Here is a 24,616-nt window from a genome sequence, read left to right on the forward strand (position 1 = left end):
TCCTTTCCCCAAACAGATGACTGAAAATGTGGCCGTTGCCTAAAAAGGGGCAAGAAAGCAGATGGAGGGGAGAGAGTGAAAAACAGTACATTTCAGGAGCCAGAGCGATCCCAAAACAAGCTGCCTTGTGAAATGTCTGTGGGTAATGTGAATCGATCCAGTTCATTCCAGCTGCTCCCCCTGCAGAGAGCTGGCATGATGTCCTGTAGCAATGCAGCACCAGGTTCTCCTGCAAGCACCACTGCAGACTGTGCCAGGCCTGTGCCCTCAAGCTGCTCCTTGCGGCGGGACATGTTGGCTCTCCTTTGACAGATTGGTCTACAGAGAGGAATTTCCCGCAGAAACTATGTCCTGGTGGCGCTCTGACCAGACATCGCCTCATTTTTTCCTTAAACAGGGCTCCCTTTTTGTAGGCATCTCCTTATCCACAAAACAATCTGGGTCTTGTGTGAATGATGTTTGGCTCGGAGCAGCGTTGCTGTTGCTGAAATGAGACCTGTGCACAGACACAAACTGTTAAGCAGGTTCTTTTCTGTAGATCCCAGCCTATTTTTAACAGGATTCAGGCATTTTTTTTCATGCTTTGCTTTTCTAACGTGGGCAAATTTTACGGACTGGCACAGTACTCTGTGTATTTGAAGATTTGGGGAGGCTCCTCCCTGCTGCTCAGGGAGAGGAAGAGAGGGAGATTGTGAGATGGGAAGGGGGTGCGGAATGGGAGCTCAAATATATGTCTCTGGCTGAGCTGTGGGGGACTGGAGCTGCGGCCGGTACCAAGTTTAGCTTATTTCCCCACATGAAGAAGGGAAACCTAGGGGCAGATGCTAGGGAAGAGGGCAGCCTGAATTCAGGGAGAGGGAGAAAATAGAAGGAAGAGACCAAGTACTCTGTGTCTGTCTGAGGTGTTGCATATCCCATCTGGGAATGTGCTTGCGGGATAGACCTGGTTGATGTTAAAAAGCTTAATTTGGGAAAAGCAAGAAGTCCTCAGCAAAGGGGAGGGAAAAAACCATGGGTGACTAGGATTTATCCGACTGCGTGGATCCTGCATCATCCCACAGCTTTCTAGGGAGCCAGTCTGGTAGCGATACAGCATCCATGCTGTGTGCCCCGTGTTAGGATTGCTTAGGGCTGGGAGGAGTCGGGACTCCTTCCTTGCGTTCCCAGCCCCGTGGGAATCGCTGGTCCATGGTTAGCAGGAGAGAGCTGAAGGGGCAGGACTCTGCCACTGACTCACTGTGGGCGAGTCACGTTGCTTGCCCGAGTTCCCCTTTCCTCTTGCTATGCAGCAATAGTCAATTAGCTGCCTCATGGGGATATGAAATGTTTGGAAGTGGCCAGAGGAACGCTGCTGGAGGAATGGAGAGCTTTATCCTACAGCGTCCCTGTTGTGCGTATCAAGTCATGTACATCGCACAATTATCAGCCAAAGTACTTGCCGGGAACAGCAGCAGTCAAAATCTTCAGCACAAAGCCAGGGCCTGTTCTTACTGCTATTATCTGCTGCAAGCAGATGCTGCCTGGCATCTCCTTTCCCAACAGCAGTATTTTGACATGACCAAACTGTCTGACAAACAAACCACCCACACGCTGCAGTGTTTTGACTTGCAGAGGGACATGGCTGCGGATGCTTTTCCTGAGCTTCTCTCTGGAAGTACTTAGGTGTGTGTAACTAAAAAGGTGCTCTGGAGGCAGGCATGCCAGCAGCAGAGGGTGCTGCTTCCTCATGCTGCAGGAGCCGGCGGGAACCACTTTTCCCAGCCCTGTCCTGAAAAGGGAGCTTTTCCTAGAGGCACAGACCAACACAGCTGGGCCTCTGACACCAACTCTTTTGCTGCCATTCCTTGAGCCGCACACCGCACAGAGGTGAGCACTGATCTCCTGTGGCACAGTGAGCTCTCTGGTCAGCCTGCTCTCCCGGGAGCTACTCCACAGCTGCTATGCCTGTATTATCCTGGTTGCTACCATTTTCCATTCGTGGCCTCTCCATCAAAAAGGCAGGGAACTAATTTTTCTGCTTCCCCACTCCCAATGGCTTCTCATGCACAGACCGCGACCATGTGCTTAGCCCCCTACATACAGGCTTGCGAGATACAGGGCAGTAAGCAAAAAGAGTGTTACGATGTGTCCTTTTTACTGCCGACAGTTGTGTTAGCCAGGAAAGTTACTGTGATTTTAAGGGGGTGCTCCTGGCATGTCGTCTCATTAAGAGGTAGTCATGTCTGTAGTACATGTACCTCAGAGGTAACTGGGCAACCAGCTGGTGTTGTAAGGGTCGCTCCAAATAGAGTTGGAAGTTTGTAGAGTATCTTCTGCATCCGACTGCTCCAGAGTTACATACGTCCCATTCTTTAAGGCAGGCCACTTCACATCCAGCACCCTATGCCGAAGCGGAAAGGCAAAGGAGCAGTGACAGGAGACACCACAGCAAGGCCCTGCTTTCCAGGTGAATGTAAAGCAAAATACCTGGATTCCACTTTGTTTTGGATAAAGGGTTTCATTTCATTCAACAGCCTCATTTACTTGTGTTGCAGTGCGTGAAGTGTTGTGTTGACTGTGCCGACATCTGAATTCACAAGAAGAGACTAACTAAAAGGAAGATGAGTTTGTTTTTTTTCCTGCCAAGGGCCGCTGGGGGACACCTCTTTTTTCCTCCTGCATCCCACTCTCTTTTACTCCCTTTTCCACCACATTGAGCCATCTTCCAGCTGAGGAGAGCTTGTTGATTGTCCTCTAAGCAGGCTTGGCAGGATTTCTACCTCATGAGGCTGCTGTTTTAACAGTGTCTTTCTGTGTTCTGCGGCACACTGGGTTACTTTGGCTTTGTTGCTGTACATTACAGACGCTCATTGTTCACTATCTGTTGCATTGTCTCCCTTAATTCCCACAGGCAGAGCCTGCATGCAGCACGTACATGTTTCCGGGCAGAGTGTTTGCTGTCTCTCTCTCCCCCTCTCCCCAGGGCATAGAAAGCTGCATGTTCTCTGCCTGCCTGTCTTTACACAACCCCTCCAAATGCAAAGCAGTAAGATCCCCTTTTTTGCTCTACGGTCTACCAGCCTACTGGTACTGGTACTGCTGCAAGGTCAGTATCAGTCAGGCATAAAGCACATCTACATAGTCTGTACCAGCCCGAGTCCATGCTCTTAAGAAGGATTTAGATGCTTCACTTCAGACATTCAAGAGGGACCCATTTTTCTGAAGGCGGGTGCTCATCCACTTCCAGACCCCATAGCTAATCCACAATACTGAATGCTGACCACAAAAAAGGAGGCATGCCAAGTCATTCCCCCTCCCACCTCCCTTTTAATAATCTTAGCATAAATTCACAAGGATGGGAGCTGGAAAAGTCTCTTCTAATCCAGGCTCCATCCCGTTAGTTTTCCAAACGGGCTTAGAGGGATTCCACTGCAGGCCATAAACACTGGCATTTGTCAGTCACCCCCCTCTGCCGCTGTTTGCACTATTGTTTGAGACCCAGACAGTATTCAAAGCAAGTGATTGAAGATTAGCAATTCCTGCTTCTTAAGGAAGCAAGAAAGTCAAATATTAAGGAAATAAAAGGAGACAAGATTCCATAGGAGCTGTGATCTCATCTGGCGAGAAGCCACCACAAAGCTGAAAAGTCCTGCTTCAGCACTTGTCATGTCTGGTTTCCTCCAACTTCCCTGCTGCTCTTATACCTCCTCCACCCCATTTCTCCCTCTCACTGTAAAGAACGGGGATCTCTGTTAGAGCAGGAAACCCTTGCACACCTCGCACTAGTGCACGAGAAAACGCAAGACTGTGAGTAGCCCTCAGACAGAGAAGCTCACGTCTGACAATGGCAATGTGCTGCAAGGTGCTCAGGGAGAGTTCACGGGTCACAGTGCTGACCAGTGCTGGGAAGCAGATAACACGACTGCGGTGGAGTAAGCAGAGCAGCTGAATTCACGGGCAGACTAAAGCCTGCTGAGTTTCCTGTACAATTCTCAGACATCCTTCACAACTTTCTTGGACTCGGTGATGACATGTCTCTGCTGCTGCAGAAGGTGCTCATGCTGTGCTGACCCTGGGGAGCTGTGGCTAGGCAGGCCGATGAGAACCCGCTTCTGAGCCTCCACAAGTGAGATCTCGGGCTTCCCTCAGGACCCTGGCCCTGGCCATTGCTCTGTTACTCCCCTAGGTCACAGCAGATGGGCAGGAAAAGGTCTCGGGGTAAGAGGAAAATTCCCCATCCTCATCTCTAGGCATCAAGAGCACCAGTCAGGTTCTCACATTACAGCGGTCTCCCACCTTGGCGGTAATGAAACAAAGCATTTGAAGTAGGTTTACTTTAGTAAGTGTAGTAGATTGATTTACTGTAGAGGAGAATCTGGTCCACAGATCTCCAATTCTAAGCAGTTTTGGAGTCTCCCTAGACAACACTTCAGTTTGTCTTGCTCTCCAGTTAATGTATGCCTGGCACATTCCTCTAACATCTTTGGCATTGGCAGAACAGGCAGGAGTGGAGATCAACTGGAAGAACTCTCCACAAAGCTGGATTCACACAACAAGCTGCAAGTGTGCTGACAGAAAACACTGGAGCCAGTCTGCAGTGTCAGAATCCTTCCTCATCTCCCTCAGAGCAGTATTTACAGGGTCTCTGGGGGAGTATGGGCCCCCAAGGTTTGGCTAACTGTCCAAGAACTGAACAGTAATCTGCAGGAAAAGCTTAAAGGGGGAGATTTTCACAACACGCTTGGAGCACTATTGCTGAAGAACTTCTGAAATTAGCGGGGAAAGTTGACTTATATGGGAGCAGGACCAGGTCAAAGCGAAGTAGTTTTGAAAAAGCTACCCAAACATGTACCCATTTAACATAAACCTTCTCCTATTTCTATCTTGCAGGGTGTGAAAGAACATATTTGTGCTGCACCTACAACCTCCCTGGTGTTTCTGGTCAGCTAGAGTAATAAATTCATTCTAATGTGAATGTGTTTTTTTAATGAACCACAATGGCTGGCATAGAGCAACTATTCCCCAGGGACTTCAAAATATGCTTAACAAATTAGTGCCTCGGTCCTGCAAAGATATGAATGCACATATGAACAACTTCCTATGCATGCACTCTCCCGTGGAGTTCAGCAGAATTTCTTTCCCTGCGTTGGCCTAAGTCCTCTTGCGGGATTTTTTTGACTGCATGGCCTGAAAAGGGTGAGGAGGAGGAGAGTGTTCAGCAGGCTAGCTACCCCACCTTTGGCCTTCGCGTTACATTCATTTCTTCTGATTCTTCTGACAGTTCAGTGGGTTCAGCACTGGACCCTGCCCCATTATATGTCACCGAATGTCCTGCTGTGACCACCGGGCTGAAGAAATAACCGAGCAGCGGGGGAGCTCATGGCCCCTGGGGACCATGCAATTTCCCTTCATCCCATGCACAGCTGGAGGATTTTTTTCCTTGTAAGCACTGGCATAACTAAGTTGTACATTAATGCATGGCCCGTGAAACGTGACCAAAAGCCTGTTCAGCGCTCAGCAGAGTATACGTCCCTCCGCCAGCCTCCCCAGAGATCCAGCATACGTATACACCCAGGAATCGCCTTCCTCACTACTCACCTCCCCACTCCCTAAGAGGAGCACGGCCAGGAGAAAAATGGCTGAGTATCCTATCCAATTAACCGGTAGGTAAGGAGAATGCACTTGCACGTTTATGGTTGAACCTTGTTTGAATTAAGGCCCTGTGCTGGCAATGAAGTTCAGCCAAGATGAAAGCAAAATACTCTCGAAGTAGGGACATAAAAATGAGGACACACAAATTAACCCTGCTCTTTTTTTCACATGTCCCAAGACGATTAGTGATGAGAACTGGTCAAGGCCCAGTGTTAATGTCCAAGCCCCAAAAACCGGTAACCTCAGCAGCATGCAGGGGCATTCGTTCCATACTGACTCAGATGGCAGGCTGCCACCTCCTGAATCATTCATACCACTTCCTGCAGCTCTTAGGTGGTCCTTGGAGGTATCCCATGCAATATGGCTTGCTTAATTTATGACAATCCACTGGTTTATAGCTCCAAGCAGTATTGCTACAAACAGACTCTTTTTGTCTGGGAATACTGAAAAATGAATCATCTCCAGAGACGTTACTGGGTGAAATTTGTCCAAAAAGTCGCTTTTCGAAAAAAAGACTGAACAGAATTGTATTTCCCTGATTTATTTTGGTAAACAAATCAGTTTTCAAAAGGCAAATGCACGTTCCCCGGAGCGTTCGACGCGCAAATATTGCAACATCACGTCAAAGTATAAGGACGCCGAGGATGCAATTTATTAGAAAGTGCCTAGCGCGTCCACAAGGCAAAACCCAGCGTTAAGCCTGAGACCGGCTGCTATTTTTAGCCATTCTTAGAGCAAGCAGGGCAGTGAAGAATCAAACGAGCCCGACTTCACCCAGAAACACCGCCGGCAGCCGAGCGTTCACCTCCACCCGGCCCTGCTCGGGACGGGGCGGTGTGGCAGAGCCACAGGCTGCCGTTCTCCACGCTCCCCCCACCGCCCCAGAGGAACGACTCTCCGCCCAGCCGCCCGCACCCCCCGGTCGCCGGCCCCCGCTCCGCCGGGGCGGCGCCAGCCGGCCCCGCCGCTTCCTCCGCGGCCCCGGTCCCTCCCCGCCTTCCCGCCCCCTTCCCGCCGGCGGCGGGCTGCCCGCAACGGGGCGGGGGAACGGGGCCGGGCGGAGCAGCGGGCCGCGCCCCGGGCCAGGCCGGGGGGCGGAGCGGGGCCGCCGCCGGGCGCTATTTGGGCCATGTGACGGGCCGGGCCCCGCTTGCCGCGCCTGGCGCCGGGAGGAGCTGGGGTGTTGCGGCTCCGGCCTCCCCGCCGCGGCGGAGGAGGAGAGGCGGCCGCTGATTTCTCTGCGCTCCGCTCCGTACCGCCACCCCGGGAGCAGTCTCCGGCGGGGCCCGGCCCCGGTCGCTGCCATGGTCCGGACGGCAGCCTGGGAACGGTAGGAACCGGCGGCGGGGGGGCGGGCGCGACGCGAGGCGAGGCGGGCGGCGGGGTGCCCGCGGGCCTGGGCGGCTTCGCGGCGGCTCTTCCCCGGGGTGGCGGCGACCGGCCCGGCTTCCCCGCTTCGGGCTGCCGCGGCCTCCGCCTCCCTCTCTCCCTCCCTCCGCCGAGGCGCCTCCGTTCCCAGCGGGCGCGGAGCGGGTCTCTCCTCCCTGCTCCCCCTCCCGCCCGTGCAAGCTGCTCGGAATCGGTGCCAACGTTAAAAAAAAAAAAAAAAAAAAGCAACCCAAAAAACCCCAACAAGCGCCAGGCTGGGGTGAGGCCAAGCTTTCTTGACCCGCCTGAGCAGCTCGAAGGCGCTTGCAAAGCCCGGGTGGTTCGGGCACCGTCTGGCGTTTGCTGCGGGGCCGCATGTGAGCGGGGAAGGCCCCGTCCCTGGGGAGCACTGGTGCCAGTGGGGCACGGTCAGGGTGGCCGGGGCTAACGGGGCACCCGTCGCTCAAGCGAGCATCGGGGCCTGAAGAGCTGCCAGCGTTTGCGAGGCTCCTGGAGCTGCGGTTGGGATGCCGTGAGATGGGTGGCTGCCAGAGGCCAGCTGGCGTAGCTGCGTGTGGATTTGAAAAGCAAACACTGATAATGTCAGCGTGGAGATCTTCAACTCATTAAGGAAGTCGGGTTGTTTGTTCAGTGTCTGTGGTTACAGTGGTGGTCTCTGGAGCACACCTTACAAGGCCTAATTAGTATGTCTGGGTTTTTTACTACATAAACCTATGCTAATACAATGGGAGCTTATATAATCCCGTACCTGAAGTACCTAGACTGTTGTTAGGAGAAGAGGTTAATCTCGCTGTAGCCTTGTGCTGAAGTATGCTGTTTGTTCTCCTCGCTACCTGACTGAGAAGCGGGTGGTCAGCGTGGCTGATGACTGGTGGTGGCCATGCCTGATTAGAAACCTATGAATTGTCTGAGCCATTGCTCAAGATAAGGAAGTTTACAAAATGATTGTAAAAATGGGAGTTGCTACCTTGGAGAAAGATCAGGTCTTTTTTTCCTGATAGTGATGCAGGATGAATTTATGAACCTTTTGTCCTAGAAGCAGTCTTTGCTTTTCCCACCCTTCTAATGTCTGATTTCTACACCAGAGTCTGCAATTGCAGAGCACAATAGTATAGGCAGCCTAATCTCGCTGGGTGCAAGTTGACTGCTAAATTACCAGGACCAAACTATGTGGAGTTTCCAGTGGCTTGCAGTAAAAGAGATCTGGCTGTAGGATGGATGGGTTTAAAGTGGCTATCCCAGCCTACGAGGAAGGAGACTTCTGTGGTGAGTTGATAAGGGATCTCCTGGGAATGTGATGGAGCTGTGCTGCTGTTTACAAAGTGAATGGTGGTGCCGAGAAGCGCTTCACTGGCTTGTGGAGGAGCGTCTGCCCTGACCAACCAGTGGCTACTGCGCTTGTCTCCTCCCTGCTCTGTCAATATGCTTGGCCACTGGCCCTGTCATGGCTCTCAGTAGTTGTGATGACAGATGCATAAAGCAGCAATTTATTCTTCTCCCCCCCCCTTGAAGACAAGGGATGAACTTCAGCAGTGTATTCCTCTGGGGGGCATTGTATTGTTGCAGTACATCAGCAGCAGGCTTTTGCAGCCTCTCTCCTCTGCTGTAGAGGTTACTGAAGTGCACTATAATGTGGTTGGAGTTTGTAAACTTATGTCGGATACTTCCGAGATGTGGGTTTGTGTTCTGGGAACTGCCTAGCTGATATGTGCCGCATTTGCGTGGAGTCAGTTCACCGCTGCTAGATCCTGGATGTGGAAAATGTGCTCTGCTTGTTGTTCTCCTTGTGTCTTTCTTTCCCTGGTCCCCTACATTTCCTCTCCTCAGAAAAAAGTGAAAGCAGTCTGCAAGGGCTGCTTGTCTTGTCAAGTCTGTCTTGCGAAGGCTAATTAAGAATTCATGAAGTTACCGGAATTAAAAATCTGTAGCTAGTGAGCCAGTCAGGACACTGTGTATGCCAGGCTTTGTGAATGAGTGCAGACTGTGCTGACAGTTCATCTTCCAAGTCACAATGTAGTCTTTGAAGAATGTAAGATGTGGAAGGGAGTATGCTCTGTGGCTGTTTGAGGTTTATGTCTCAGTCAAATTTTGTGGCTGGTGCCGCTGAATACCCTGGAATTGGCACCTGATAGGCTAGCTCTGATAGGCCAATGCAGGTTGTGCTTATGGTTTTGGGCTGTAGTACACATGTACTGACTGAGTCTGGAGTTGCTGAGGGCTTGTGTTGACAAGGGGAGTGAGGATTAACTGGTGTTGGCAGCGAGTATCAATGAGATGACCTCAGCTGGGCTGTGCTTATCTTCGTGTCCTGTGGAAGGAGGCTTGTACATGTACTAACTAGCAGAGTGATGGAGTATTATAGCAGTGGAGAAACAGCTTACTAGACCTCCATGGATTATACTAACAAGCTCTGTTTTGGTATGAATTTCCCTAACCTTGATTCTACTGAAGGCTGGTGCACGTGGCTGACTGAAATTGCTGTCCTGCTCCTTTATATTTGCAGGCATGTGATGTGATTTAGCAAGTTAAGCTGCTGGTAGAAGATACAAGTTAGATACTAGCTGCTTCCAGACAAAGCTGTGTAAAGCCTGCAGAATAAAAGTGACTAAGCGTCTGAGAACCAAGGTTACCAAACTGCAGTCGCTGGACTGCTTTGCTGGTGGCCGTCACAGAATGGGTTGATGTCAAGGTGTTGACTCACTTCCAGTTACTACACTGATCTGAGCAACAAAAAAATCTTCACTGGGAGTTACTCTTTGTGAGTAACTGCTAGAGCTGCCACTGTTACAATAAATTATTGCTGAGGGAAGGGGTGTGCGTGTGAGTGCAGTTGTCCTTAGCAAAGATGGGATATGCGCTACAGGAGATGGCCAAACACGCTCTACTGATCGTGAGAAAACCTAGCTTACGAGTACTAGTTTCCAAGCACATGGTGGGGAACAAGTGGCACTGTTAATTGTGTTTTCCCAGAGACTACTAAAGCAGTGTCACCTCTTCAAAAAAGAAGTCGGGAAGGGGTTATTCGTAGATTCCCTTTTAACTCTGTACTGCTCTAGCCTCATAGGTAATCCTTTGGAAGCGCCTGGGCTAAACTAAATTGGTCTGTGCATTGATCAGGAAATTCTCTTCCAGGTGATCATACTTTGGGTGAAGTAGTATCAAGCCTAGAAAGAATATATAATGGATCTGTCCTGGAGAGATCCAGCAGTCTTATTGGGCAACTGAGTATGATAGGAGACTGAGGAAACTCACTCCTGTGCATGGCAGGATGCCTTCCTGGAGGAATTACAGTGAGTTGTAGAAATTATATATAATGTATAAATGTAGTGATGAGTGTGACTGAGATGCAACCTTGTCTTACACATGGGAGAAGTGCAAACCAAGTTGTCTGAAGGATATGAGCATGCTACTGGAAAATAGAATGTCTGGTTTGGTGCATACAGTTGGGAGAAATCGTATGATGTTGTTGTATGTCTGCTTATGCTTGCCTCACAGCTGAGAGGTCAGGAACAACCTGTTATCTACCCCGATCCTTCCACCAAAGGACAGATTGAAACACTTAGCTTCTGCTGTGTCTCTGCACAAACAGCTTCACATAAACGTCATGAGGAAAAAGTTTGAGAGCGAGAGAATGGAAGTCTGTCAGTCTAGCTCTTTCACTGACTTTCTTTTGTCCTGGTTATCTTCCCTGATAAATGTGCAGCTCTGTAGTAGATGCTCAAATGCATGTGTTGCCAGTGTTGTTAGGTATATGTTTGTTGGGCAATTCTTCCCTGACTTAGTTGCAGGAATTGACGTTCTTTGTGGCAGTGAAATCTTCCTTCTGTTTAGTGATTGGAATAACTGACCAAGTACCAAAGTGCTAACAAATCCCTGCATGTCTTCATAGGCAAGGCTTGACTTCCCTCCCTTGCAGTCAGTCCAGCGGGATGCTTCTTTTCCTTCTTGAAATGTGAAGGTTTCCTCATGTCAACCAAAATGTCTGTTGCAAATGCATCCTATTACGGGGGATTTAAAAGCCAGCAACCTTCTAATAGTGACTTCTTAGCTACTCTTCAGACAATCTGTCATTGTCTGCCTGAAACAGGGATACAATGTGATCTCGAAACAAACCTTTCTGAGCTCTGGAAGCAGGCTGTGCTAGTGTGGTTTTGATCCTGAAGAGGCTCAGGAGTTACTGATATGCCAGAGTTGCCCATCTGGAAAGACTGTGTGACTAAGGAGTGTTTTTATACAGCAAACATGATTTAAATCTTCATTCTGGGTGTTAATTGGGTATGGGAGCTGCTTTCTTCTGTAGCTGTGGGGTGGCACAAGCTGCCTCAACTCTGTGCAGTGTTTAAGGGAAGGAAATAGAGCAGACTTTCCCTAGTAAAATAGATTTGGTGTGAGCTGGATGCTATATTGAGGTCCAGCCCGCAGCATGTAAAGGCAGTGAGTAAGGGTACTGACGGAACAGTCAGCTGAACCATGAATAATGTCTTACTGTTGAGCTGAAACTGAGTAAAACTTGCTGTCCCAGCCCAATGGACTGCCTGGGTACTGCAGGCTGCTTTTGCAGAGGCCCCTTCTTTGGAAAGAGTACAGAGAGAAGAACAATTTAGAGTGTTAACTTAGCATACATTTGAGCTCTGGGCCTGGACCACTGGGATGAGCAGATGCAAGCGCTGGCTAGCGAGACGGGTGCTTGGTGCCATCTCATGACTGCTGGGGACAGTTCTTGTCACATGTTGTCATGCTTGGGATTGGGCTTAAGGTCCAGAGCCTTCCAGGCCAGCTGGTGCTCGTGGCAATCTGACAGTGTTATGTGTGCCCCAGGGAGTATGGTTTAGAGGGATGAGGGTAGGGCCGCAAGCCAGGGACAGCTGTGGGCTAATCCTTTCTATACATCTGACTTGATGTGTGGCCTTGCTTTAATCACTCAACATTTTGCTTTAGGGTTTTTAAAAAGGGAGAGAATAAAGCTAACTCTTTTCTTGCCTGATCACCTTTGGCAGGGATGGATACTAATAGCAGGTTTTATTTAATGGGCTCTACCCTGTGGCTCATCAAAGCAGTTGGAATAGTAAAGACTTCTGATGCAGGGATTTCTGGCAGTGGGCTGGAAAAGGTGGGAAATGTCTTTTCTGTCCACTGTGTGCAAGCGCCACAGCTAGGAGTGGGGGTTTAGCATGCCATTGACTTTCTAGTGTTTCATTCACGTGGTAGATGTCTTGCCATCCTCCCTTCTGGTTTTGTGTTGTGCTTAAGCAGCATCGAACTTCAGCTTCAAAGATCTTTGGATTAACATCTTTTTCTGATCTTAGAGAAGCAGCCACCTGCCCTTGCCTTACTTTTTTCCTTAACCCTGGAGAGTCTTGTCCACTAACACTTGTCCTATGGCTGTGCTAGTTTTTCCTCTTCCAGAACATGGGAAGACAGGCTTCAAACTGAAGCAGGGCTGCTACTGTATAATAGTAAGGCTTTTAACCTGCAAAACTTTCCCTGGGAGGAGAAAGCTTTTTACTTTAAAAAAAAAAACGAAACAAACAAACAAACAAAAAAAAACCTAAACCAAAAAACACCACCATCTGCCTGATTTCAAAGTGAGAGCAACAACTTTTGTCTTGAGAGCTTTGCGGCAAAAGGTGGTAATGTCTGAATGGAGTTACCAAACATGGGCTTTTTCTTTTAGCCTGGGAGGGGAGTTTGATGAAGCTTGTAAGTCAGAGCAGCTGTGTAGATGTTAGTTTCAAACTGCTTTCTTTGGATAGCTGGTATGTTATCAAGTCAGGAATCTCTCCTGAGGAGATCCCAGATGGGGCCTTGACACCATAAATGTACAAAGGCACTCAGTTGCACAAAAACTGCAGAAACAACTTAGTTCTAAAGAACATGAGCCGCAGATGGTAAACAGCCAAGAAAAGCAAGCAAGGGGTAAGGCCAAGCCGTTCTCTACATGAGAAGGCTACATTGGTCTCAAATGTTTAGAAATTCTTAGTTTAAACTTTTGAGAACTTCACTGTGGATAACTTCTGGTTTGAATGGCCTTTTGGAAGTTAATCTCTACATGGAGTAGAGATGTGAAAAAAGCCTGGATTCCAACTATGGCGTTTGGAGGCTTGAAGGAAGTCCTGGAGTTTGCCAAAGTGCAGTTCTTGGCTAGATACCCTAATTCATTTTCATACAGTTTTTCAGGATCCCTGGGTCTGTAGTGGTGTAGCCTAGTGAGCTGTGCTGCAGGGAGGGAAGCATTGCTTCTCAGTGAGAAGAGAAGAATGACCCTTGAAATGCTTCCAGACAGTAGTCTTTGGTCCATACTGGGGAGGAATTGGGACACTGGGTTATGTGGAATGGATGGGGTTGGTGCTGGGTTGTCAGCAGTTCTGTGTGGGACCTATCTCTTAGTTTCCCCATGCTACTTAAAGGCTAAATTGATGATGTTATTGAACAACAAGGGAGTGATTGCTTTGTTCCATACTAATCCCAGGGCACTAGTACATCTGGGACTTGAAGTTTCAAGTGGTGCCCATGTAAAGAAATACTTAAAACTTTGTGGGCCAGCTGGTAAGGGGTAAGCTGAACTGGGAGAATTAGTGTTTATGTCCTAGTTCCTATGAACTGTTGAACAGCTGCAGAAGAAACCTGTTGGCACTTTTGCTGAGAAGAGGTTTGGGGCCTCTTGAATCCAGAAAGTACCTGGCTTGAGTCCTCTGGGCAGGAAATGTAGTTGCTTGGACTTTCTGTTCTGGGGTTATGTGATCGGCATGAGCTGCTGCAGGCTGTGCTGTGTTGTTACCCTACAGCTTGCTGTCAAGGTTCTGCACTACTGGCTTGAACGCTTGGCTTCCTTGCCTCATGTCCCACACAGTTTCACTACTAATGTTCTGGGGTTTTCCATGTGGCATGTTGTGCACTTCCAGCTGGAACAAAATGAAGCTGGGGGTGGGAGTGAATCAATCTAATGAACGTGTTTCATTTTTTTTTGTGAGCCGGGGCATTGCTTTCTTCCCTATTACCTCACAGCGTTTTTGGACTGCTCTGTGTCCCTCTTGCAACAAGGATCAGACAGGCAGTTGTAAGCGGTTTCAGCCTCAGACTTGACTCTGGTATTGATTCAGGCACATGCATCTCTTAGATCTTGCTAGCATAGCTTAGTTTGCAGCCTAAGAGGAAAAGGGCAGAAGGGCTGCACACATGGCACTGATTTCAGCAGGATATTGCTGTAAGGTTAGGTATGTGGCACGCTGTCTTGCCAATGTACAGCTGCTGTGTAGAAGTTAAAAAGGGGCAGCTAATCTGCTGTGAAGTGGCTGTGAGCATGGGTAGTGGTGCAAATCCAGAGAGTGAAGGCAGACCAGCATCGTAATATGCTACTGGTTTTCCAAGTTGTGGGTTTGACTTCCTGTGTGTTGGGATGGGGAGGAGAAGAAAGGGCAAAGTGTGTATCCTGTGTTTATTAATATGGGTCCACTTCAGTGGCTGAGGTTCATCCTGGAATTTGGATACTGTGGTTCGTTCTTGGTATCTGCATTAGTTCATTGACTTTGAAACGATCTACTCAAGGGCCAACAAGCTCCTAAATAGTTTAACTTAACTCAGTGTTTGCAAGAAGCAGCTTTTGAAGGAACTGAGAACTTTCGTGGAAGATTCACTCTGTGTTCCCCAGCTGAATCTTTCTTCTGTTTTATTGAGGTACTGGTGTTCCTCACGTGCTTCTGATCCTCTGGGTATGAAGCATGCCAAGTGGCTGTAAGATGTTGCCTTCCAGTGAGATTGTTGAAAGGGCAGGTCATATGTGCCCACACATGCCCAAATCTGTGCTTTTGGCATGATTAACATGACATCCCAAGGCTTTATCTGAGTAATCAGATAAAGCCTCATGTGTGGATGCTGAACTGGATTTGCAAGAGGCACAGCTTTGTGTGTCAACACTTTAAGTGGGAGGGGACACCTGACTAGAGAGCCTGGAAGGAGCAATAACCCACATCTGCAGGCAGGCTGTGATTGTGCAACTACCCTCCTGCTTGCTCCATAGCCAAAGCAGTGCACTGTTTTACTAGGGGAAACTTGCCAAGTATGCTGTGTCACTCCAGGATGGCAGATACATCCAGATGTTTGCCTACAAGGACCTCCAGTGAATCTGCTGCTTTACTGAGCTTATTAGTTTTGGAAAAGGACAATCTTTGCTGCTAGGTGTACTTGCATACATACTTGGTGGTATTTTTTCTATAAGGACTTTCTGCTGTACACGTTTTCTCCAAAAATGAATTTGGCTGTGACTCGTGAGGTGCCTTCAGTCTTTGTCCCTTGATGTTGGGAGATGGTTGTCGGTGCATGCTGGTGTTCCCGTCCCAGCTAGATCCCTCTAGGTAGCACAGCTCAGCTTGCTGCTGTGGGTGCAACCATGTGGCAGCACATTAGCAGTGCGGGTAAATAGAATTTCCATTGACATTGCTGATGGGAGATGTGCAGTGTCCCCTGACTAAGCTTAGTACGCAGAACCAGGTTTGGGCTTTAAGCCAGAGGGGTGGCACGGCTTTTGGTATGCATCTAGGAACATATGAGAGCAACATAAGATATATGGCTTATCCTGAACTGGACTATGTTTTATGGGATAAGTGTAGCAACACCTTTCTGTGAAAACAGAGAAGGATGGCTGTTACTGGTTTTGCTATTTCTGGTAAGAAACAAGAATTGAATGGCTTTCAGAGCTTTAAGTCGCAAGAGATTTCTTGATGCAGGTAAGGTCTTAGTGGGCACTGGGGAGCAGTGTGCTGTAGACCATATACTAAGACTGATGACAAATGCCCCTGTGTATTTGAGATGGGAGAATGGTTTTCAAGCTTATGGTTGTTAAGGTGAAGAGGAAGGATAGGATATTATAATCAGTACTTGTTTGGAGGCATGTGCTCTTAAGTTATTTGGATTAGGCTGTCTTCAAACCTTCCAAAAAATGCCAGCCAATCCCCAGTCTAGACTGTTCTTGACAGAACACCTGGCCTCATGGGAATCTCCGTTTCAAGGCGCAAAACAGTACAGCAGAAAGCTCATCAGTGATTTTACTGTTGAGATGCCTTTTGTGCTAATGCAGTGTTCTATATACTCTTAAAACTTGTTTTGGCACGTCTAAGACACCCACAAAACAAGCTTGTCGTGTAAAGCGTGTCAGACCCAGGGTTGTGGTGCTGAATAGGTATCAGATGGATGTCCTGTCCTTGGGCGTGAGTGGACAAAGCAGATGGCCCAGCAGGTGGCAGGCTGGCAGCAGTGAAAGAGATGGCTTTGCTGGTTGCTGAATGTAACCCTTTTGTGCTTGCAAGTCTGATTGAAAAGCTGGGCAGGCCATTCATACATGCCTAGACGCATTTATGCAGGGGGAATTTCTCTGTAGCCAGCTTTTACAAGTCCTAGTATGGTATCACTAAAGCATTGGGATTATCTGCAGGGGATGGGTGTGTAGGGTGACTTCAGTTTATACTTTCATTGAGTATTAGAAGTAGTAGTGTAATGAACTGAGTGTCGAAATAAAACTGTAAGGTAAGATTTTTCTGGTGTGAGGTTTTTAAGGGAGGGAAAATACTGTTGGATGTGGTGGCTTGGTTTGATATTCTAGGCATTAGATAATCTAGACAGTTTACATCTATTCCATGTTTGGGAGGTTGTGGTGCACTGAACAGTGGGTGGCAGTGGCCTTCTCATTACTTTAAAGTCGATGCTTGTACACAGGAAATCTTGGCAAAGCTGTCCAGCCTCCTCAAAAGGAAGAGTAAGGACTTCAGTAGCAGCCGAAAAACAGTTTAGCCTACTTTGGCTGATTGTGACCAGTCTTAGAAAAGACAGAAGCTTAGATACTGAAGGGAGCAGCTAATGTAACTGTGCTTAGATGTCTACAATTCTTACTCACTAAACTGAAAAAGCAAGGCAGCTTCTTTTCTCCTTGTTCCTAAGTATACCGAGTGCATCTTTCTTAAGAACAGATCTTTTGACTGCTTCTACAAGGTTTCTTCCCCTCTGTTTCTTAAGTTCTAATAATGTGTTCAAACTTGGTTTCCTAATTGGAAACTTTCCATTGATGTCATGGGAGCTTTCTGTGGCCCACATCAAATAGCTTGGTTCAACAGGAATTAAGTGACTGTACAAATGTTTATATTAAACACTAAATTAGAAGGCATGTTGACTTGTGAGGACCTATGACTGTGGTATGTTGGGAGGATAGGTTGACTGTACAGCTTTTGTCTTGCCTTTGAACTGTAAAAGTACTGGCAGCTGTTTAAGGCCTAGATAAGACAACTCAGGCTTGCTTACATCTAATGAACTTGTCCCATCACTGACTACTGTGCTGTTTCTCATCTCTTAAATGGAGAGGTTTTTGAATGGGTAACCTTAATGGAAAGGACTTCAATGGCGATGTCTGGAATAGTAACAGCAGAAAGCTGTCAGCTTAATTACAGGTACTGGAATTTTGCTGTTTTAGAGAGGAAACCCACAGTTTAGTCTGCTGAGAAGCCCTAGGGAGGGAAGGAAGAGATGGTGAACACGTGTGTTCTTCAAACTCTGCTTACTCAGGCTTCTGTGGTGGTGTGAGGACATTTGGAAAGTGAAAACAGAAAGGATAAAAATGGTCTTACCATCCCCCCTCACCCCCAAATAGACCTCAGGCATTGAGCAGTGGCCATTTCTTTCCTTCTCTGCAGGAGACTTTGCTTTTTCCTACTTTAAAGGAAAGATCTATTCAAAGCTGCTTGAGGTGTATGGAACCTTCCTTATGAACATCATGTGCTCGTAGCTACTGTCTTTGTAGTCGACTGTCTTAGCAGGTAGCTAATCAAAACCTTTGCATCAGTCAGCTTTGCAAGACTCACTGGACTTCTGCACCAAATTTCATTATCACATGTGGCTGTGTACTCTCTGTGTATGCAAGACCAATCTGTTTGATAGTTACAGGGAGCAGAGAAGTTGTGTGTTGAGCTGCAAACTGTTAAGTTAATTCACTTTTGAGAGGACAAAATAACTTTGAAAATTTATTCTTTTGAACCAAAATTACAAGAGCAGCAACACTTGAGGTGTGACTTCGAGATCTGAAATGAAGCTTATTGGTGGGCACTATCTTTTCAGGCAAAGAATGTTTAAACACTTTTTCGCTGCTCTTTCCAAAAGTCACAATATTGGACTGCTGTCAGACTAAACTGCCTAGAAAGCCAAAAGTGTCCCTACACAAACTTAAACTGAGATCTCTGGTATGGTGCTCTGCCTTGAAAACAGGGTAGATGCCTGATACCTAAAGGAGAAGATTCCATTTCCTTTACACAAACTTTCTTTCTGGTATCCTTCCGCAAACTGATGTTGAAGTGGTCATGGATACTTATAATTGCAGTCTTCCCATGTTCCAGCATCATGCCTGTTGATGTAACTGTTTGTGATGCTGAGCTGGGAGGATTTTAGGAAGTGGATGATACGGGAGAAATATTCTTGTGGCAGGGTGTAAAGATGGACTGTTCCATACAAGACTTAGTCTTGTGAGTCTGGATGATTATGCTAAAGTGGCCCAGAGTAAAAATTTCTATGCTTTCAGATGCTATCTGAAAAGGTGACACTTAAAGCTGTTTACCATCAAAAAGCCTGTACATATCTCTCTCTTCAGCCAATATATTCTGTTTCTTCAGCAGTATATTCCCTCTGCATGGTTCAGAGCATGTCTATCTCCTAATCAGTTGTTCTAGCTGCATATACTGAAGTAACTGATGTGAACTGTTAATTCATACTCACTTTTTTCCAATGGAGGGCACTACCACTGTGTGAATTAGCAGTGTTGGACCTAATCATACAGATTTGCTTCATTGCTTAAATGAAATGATTGAGGTGCAGCTTAATGTTGGCACACAGGAGGTGATAAGGAAGCCACTTAAAATATCACTTGAGTTACAGAGCTTATGCTAGTGAAACTGTTGCTTAGGGATGCATTTCTGAGTGTGCCCCAGTAAGATTAAGGGACAAATTCTACTCCTTGCCACTTAAACCAGCCAATCTGGACACTAACTGGTAGCGAAGCAACTGTGAACAGTGCTGTAGGCGCATGGCTGCATTGTGCTTTTTGGCAAAAACATTTTTTCCTGTATTACCATAACTCTTATTTCCAGGAAAAAGTTGCTCTTGGATATCTGGCCACCTTACAGTGCAGATGTTCTCTGAAGGCAGCATGTGTATTCCTGCAGCCACAGTTTGTATAATGTGCTTTAATCAATTTCATTTTGGTGTGCTCTGTACTTTCAAATCTGATTTGTCTAGTTGCACTTGCATAGGAATAAAACTTCGAGCAGTCAGGCTAGAAAGGCTTCCTACAATAGTGCTATGTTGTGTGAAGCCTTTTGCTGGATGATGTAAGAGCCCAGCTGAAGCTTTTGGTCACCATGCCTATCTCAACCATAGCAATTTCCAAGGACCCTTTCAAGTAATGGTGAAAGCGAAACATTGCATCATGCTGAGTCTGTGCCCAGCAGTAGGCTTCATTGAGAAGTACAATGTCTTTTCATAATTATGGTATGTCCCAGGTAAATTATATTTAAACACAGAGCCCAACCATGTCATTAAACTTTTTTGTCTAATGACAAGTCAGAAATCTAATGAGGCATCATCCCAGAATGCTCTGCTTTGGGGAGTTGCTGTGTATGTTCCAGTAAAGCTGGCAGTGTGAGTTGTCTCTTGTGTAATCTGTCTGCCAGGAATATCCTCTTAGTTCAGCACTTTCTTGAGAGCTGCTGTGAGATGGCTTGTTGCTTGTGTGTTTTCCTGGATGTGGAGGGCTTACCTTGCTAAGCATACTGATGGAGTGGTTTGCTGAATGTTGACAAATGTCTCAGCACTAGTCTGTTGCATGTTTATCTGGCTCTTTCTTTGGGTTTTTGCTCATATAACCCATGTTTGAGTTGCGTAGCTTCTGGCAGCTGCCTCAGAAAGGAGAGGCTGGCAGTGGGTTGGGTCAGGCAGAGTGCACTATGTTGGCTTCTCTTTGCTTGATAGTTTCAAACAGTTTAAAGGTTAGATAGAAATAGCTTTCCATATTAACTGCTAACTAGTGGAAGGATGGGGATCCATGCTTCCACTGCAGAAATCCTGGGCTGAAGTAAAACAATAAATGTGTGCATGGTAATCAACATGGCACTTAGATTCTGCAAATCTTGTATTGGATCCATGCTTCATAGCTAGTTTTCACGGGAGCTGCTTGTACGTTGTACTTCTTTGCTAGCTATCTGGTCCTCTCTGGATGCTTGCCCCAAGCTCTAGCAGGTGAAGCTTGATGCTACTAAAAACCATGGGGAATGGGCAGAAAACAGTCCTTCCCCACCCAGAACCTCAGGATGGCAGATGAAGGTGAGCTTCAATAAAGCTAATGAGTCTGTATAGTAAAGATATTTAGAGGGACTTGTCTCAGAGGTACTGGGGTGGGGGGCAGACAAGAGCAAGGTACTTATATATTCTTCTCCCTGGTTACATGGTGCAAGTGGCATTGCAGAACACAAATTTTCTGTTAGGTTTGTTTCCAGTTGAAGCCCGTTGTATGACACGGCATGGCTGCTCTTCCTTACGTTTTCAGTGCTGTGAAAGCTACCACCTCTTGCCCCAATACATGAAGTGCTAGTAAATCCAAATAAAACAGCACAGTTGACCTGCCCTTGATGCACTTCTGTGACAAACTTCAGTGCCTCTTGCTGTTACAGGACTGGACTTGAGCATGTCTGAAAATTGGTGTTATGTAACGAAATCATGATGACTTTTCTCTCTGCAAAGAACAGACTGTACTAGGCAGACAGGAAGGGCCAGTGCTTTTTTCCTTTCTCTACTGACTGGACTGCAAGCCATTTATGCCCAAACATTCTGGTGGTGTTCTGCCATGGTGTGACTCTGCTTCCTTTTTGCTAAGGGAGATCCTTAGGAAACTGCTTTTCTTCTGGAGATTTGGAGGGGAAGAGGGATTTGGAAGCTGAAGGGGGGATATTGTGGACTTGAGCAAGCCCAAGGTGCTTGATTACACTGGGATAGCAAGTTTGGATTTGTTTGTGCTCTTCATCCCAACTGGCTGTTGCAGCAATTGGAGAAGAGAAATTGCATCTTCCGGCTATGTTGTTGGATTTGGAAAGGGTTTTTCCACAGCTTTTGTTATGTTTTAAGGGTTGTTGTTCCCAGATCAAACTTGAATAGAAAACATAAGGCTGCTGCCAGCTTTCTGTCACAGACACCTTTTTATCTTGCATTCATCTCTTCCAAGCAGATGCTGCTTTCATTTCTTCTTCTTTTTTGCTACAAGACTAAAATTAACAGTCCTTTGATGCAGGGGAAGAAATTGTATTTCAAAGCAAAGTACCTAGTTAACTTCAGTAATAAAACTGTTGTTTTTATCTCGAAGGTAATTCTGTGTTCCTTTGAAGTGAATCTGAGGGTTGGAAGCTCCTGAACCTTGCTTGCTCTAAGTTAACATGCAGATCCCTCCTTGCCTGGGAACATCTGTGACTGCTCTTTTGGGGTGGGAGGTATAGAAGAAGCTGAGCCTCTTGTGGTGAGGCTGTACATGGGAAAGAGTCGCAGATACTGATGTTGATGCACTGTGTTCCTGCAGATTGTTTTCCTTCCAGCTGATTATAAGCTGCAGTGCGTGGCTAATGCTATCGCAAGAGTGCCAACCGCATAGTTCAAGGTGGAGCACAGCAGGGGGAAGGAGCTGAGGAGGACACAAGTCTTCAGACACTTCACTGTGGTAGTGAAGCAATCTGTATCCTCTAGCCAGACAATGCTGTTTTTTCCCAGTCCACTCTGCCCTCTCTAGCCTTGCTGCCTTCGAAGACTTCTACTGAGCGTGAGGTTTGTGTGAACATCCAGCTTCTGGCTTTCATCTTTACCACTTAAAAAGATGAGCCCTGTTCCTGTAAGGTGCAATACTTCTTAAAGGGCGATATGGCTAAGCTGCATGCATTGGGAGGATTGTTTCCAAGGGGGATGCCGAAGCATGCCTGTCCTCACAGGGAGGGCAGCTGGTGGGTAGGTTGAGCCACAGCATTGCTTATGTGGCAGGTGACTTTGGGGAAAGAAGAATTCCTGAAATTAGGCCATGGCTGGCTTGGCTAGTGGTCAGGACATGGAAGAAAAGATGCTGCTGTTGTCATTTAGCATGTTACAAGAACTATCTGACGCAGCAGAGGCATACCTGATGTGGAGGTTATGTGTCCAAGATCTCATTTGAGAGTAGGGGCTAGGGGAAATGCTTTCTAGAAAATTGTACAAGTTGGATGCTTTTGGAGATGAATTGCAAAAGGTATTTTTTTGAAAGTGGAAATGTTTTTTGTCTACCTGGTCCTACTGAAACTACCAGACTTACTGAGGGAGGCCACAAAGTTTTTTTGCATATAGGCAGGTGCTGGAGGCATTGAAGAATCTGACAGGCTTTCAGGTTAGGAAGCCTAAACTTGATTTAAAGAACCTGTCATGATTGTGTGATGAGCTCCTGCTCTGGATGCATGTGTAGGGGTGTTGACTTCTGAAAATACCCTTTGGCTAAGTGAACAGAGTGTTTCTTAAACAATATGAAAAAAAAATCACTTCCTCAGTGACTCAACTGTCTCCTGTTCTGAGGTTTTTGTCTTCAGTGGTGACACCTTCAGTCTCCACAGACCTCAGGACAGGAAAGACCTGAATCTATGCTGTGAAAGATCTACTGGATCTTTGTACATGAGGATGTAACTTCAGTCTTCTTTTTCAACACTTAACAAGCCCAGGATGAAGGGATCTGTTTAAACATTGTAGAGGAATGCTGAGTTTTTCCATGTGGCAAGGTAAGACAAAGACCTGTGAACTAAATCTATGTTTATATTGCTTGGAGTAATTCACTGTCCAGTAAGAAGGCACTAACAGCTAGTACAAGAGGCTAAACTATGTTCACTTGTTAAGGATTTGACCTGAGGATTAATACTAAATTCAAGGTGAAACTGGCTGATTAAGAAACTGGAATGACTTGAACAGGGAGGAAGATGCATAATCTGAAGTGTAAGGAGAAGTTTTGTCACCATGAGGCTTGTCAAACATTGGAACAGGTTGCCCAGAGGTTGTACAGTCTCTATTTTTGAAGGTTTACAAGACTAAACTGGATGAAGCTCTGAGTAGCCTAGTCTGACCCTGCTTTGAGAAGGAGATTGTACTAGAGACCTCCTTGAAGTCCTTTCCAGCCTGAATTAGTCTATGATTCTATGAAATAAGCTTGTATAGGCATCTTGCTGTGATAGAAGAGTTAAATTCTGGAAGTGGGTAGGCTGCTTTATTAGTTGATAGACAACAAGAGCTATCTCCTGTGTAGTCAGGCTAGAATCTGGGGGGTTTGGTTGTGTTTCTCAGCTTGTCTGTGAAACTCTCGTAACCAACTTCTGTCCTACAAATTGCCCCGAAACACAGAGGAGATTAATTACTTCTTTCAAGCCTCAGTATCACTACTAAACTTCTTCACTTTTAATTAAACACTTGTATAAAAAAGCTTTCCTCCAGTCTTGTCTCAATGTCAAAGGTGAGCTACAAAACAAAATTTGACTCTGATTTAACTTCACAACTACCCCCTATCCTGCAGTATTGCTGAATACTTAGTAGTCGCAAGTCCTTTTGCTTTGACAATAGTATTGTTCCCTTTAGAGCAGGCTGTCCTTGGAAGGACACCAGTGTTTCTAGGCTGTCAAAGCAACCACATAAGCTTGCTTTATCTTCTTCTGAGCCCATCCATCCATATGTCAGGAGGTCATCATATAGGGGTTTATTTTGTCATAGCAATTGCCAGTGCTTGGTACAGTGCAATGCCTCTGAAACCTTTGAAAACTTGTTGCAGTGCTGTGGGCTGGACAATGGAACTAGCTTTTGCTGGTTGTTTGTCCCTTCTGGGATGCTGGAAGAATGTGGTAGGAGAGACGTAACTGAGGGATCCTTCCGCAGGGAGCAGTGAAGGACTAAGTTTTGAGAAAGCAGATGGTACACTGACCAAGCAGCTTCCCTCTGGTTTCTGGATTTATAGAAGGAGCAGCATCCTGAATTGTGTCCTTAAAAGGTGCTTGGGATGTCGGGAAATGATTAACAAGGCAAACTATCTTCCTGTTCAGTATTGTAGGGAAAAAGTTCATATCCCTTAAATCCACAGGATGACAGATCTGACTTGCAAAGTATAACTAATATCGGTCAAATGTAGCTTTGGAAATATTTTTCTTTCCAAGCAATCCTGCCCAAGGCCTTAGCAGCCATGCTGTCTACCTTCCAGGCTTGTTACATGATGTTCAATTAGAGAAGATATAAAAAACCAGTTACTGAACTGCAGTGCTTCTAGGCTTGGCACTTAGTTTGACCGTTTGATGTCAGCCACTCTCTAAAGAGGGACATGACTGTCATGATAGGTCAAAGGAGCACAATTAACTTAATCTCTTGACCTGGTGGTGAAAGGGTGGAGGGAAACCTACTGTACAGGCTGAGGCAGGCTGCTGGTGACAAGATACTGCTAGCAGTAGTTTTTGAGCTGGTGGAAGGAAAGAGCTTGGGGAGAAGTTGTGCTTGTTATACTGCATCCTTCTCGGCCCTTTTTTCAACTTAAAGCTCTGCA

The 24,616-nt window shown here is 46.7% G+C and overlaps 1 protein-coding gene across 2 annotated transcripts in view; it reads left to right on the forward strand.

Moving 5' to 3' along the window:
- The first annotated feature begins 6,728 nt into the window (after positions 1 to 6,728).
- SPSB1 (splA/ryanodine receptor domain and SOCS box containing 1) overlaps positions 6,729 to 24,616 on the forward strand; it is a 39,306-nt gene continuing 21,418 nt past the window's right edge. Inside the window, exon 1 of one of the 2 annotated variants that reach the window (XM_030018574.2) lies at positions 6,729 to 6,961. The gene's annotated coding sequence lies outside the window, so the exon portion shown is untranslated. Of the gene's footprint in view, positions 6,962 to 10,161; positions 10,311 to 24,616 lie in introns of those variants that run through there. The other variant, XM_030018577.2, reaches the window with a different exon arrangement.

Source organism: Aquila chrysaetos, chromosome 6 (assembly GCF_900496995.4).
Source record: "Aquila chrysaetos chrysaetos chromosome 6, bAquChr1.4, whole genome shotgun sequence".
In the NCBI taxonomy this organism is placed as follows: domain Eukaryota; kingdom Metazoa; phylum Chordata; class Aves; order Accipitriformes; family Accipitridae; genus Aquila; species Aquila chrysaetos.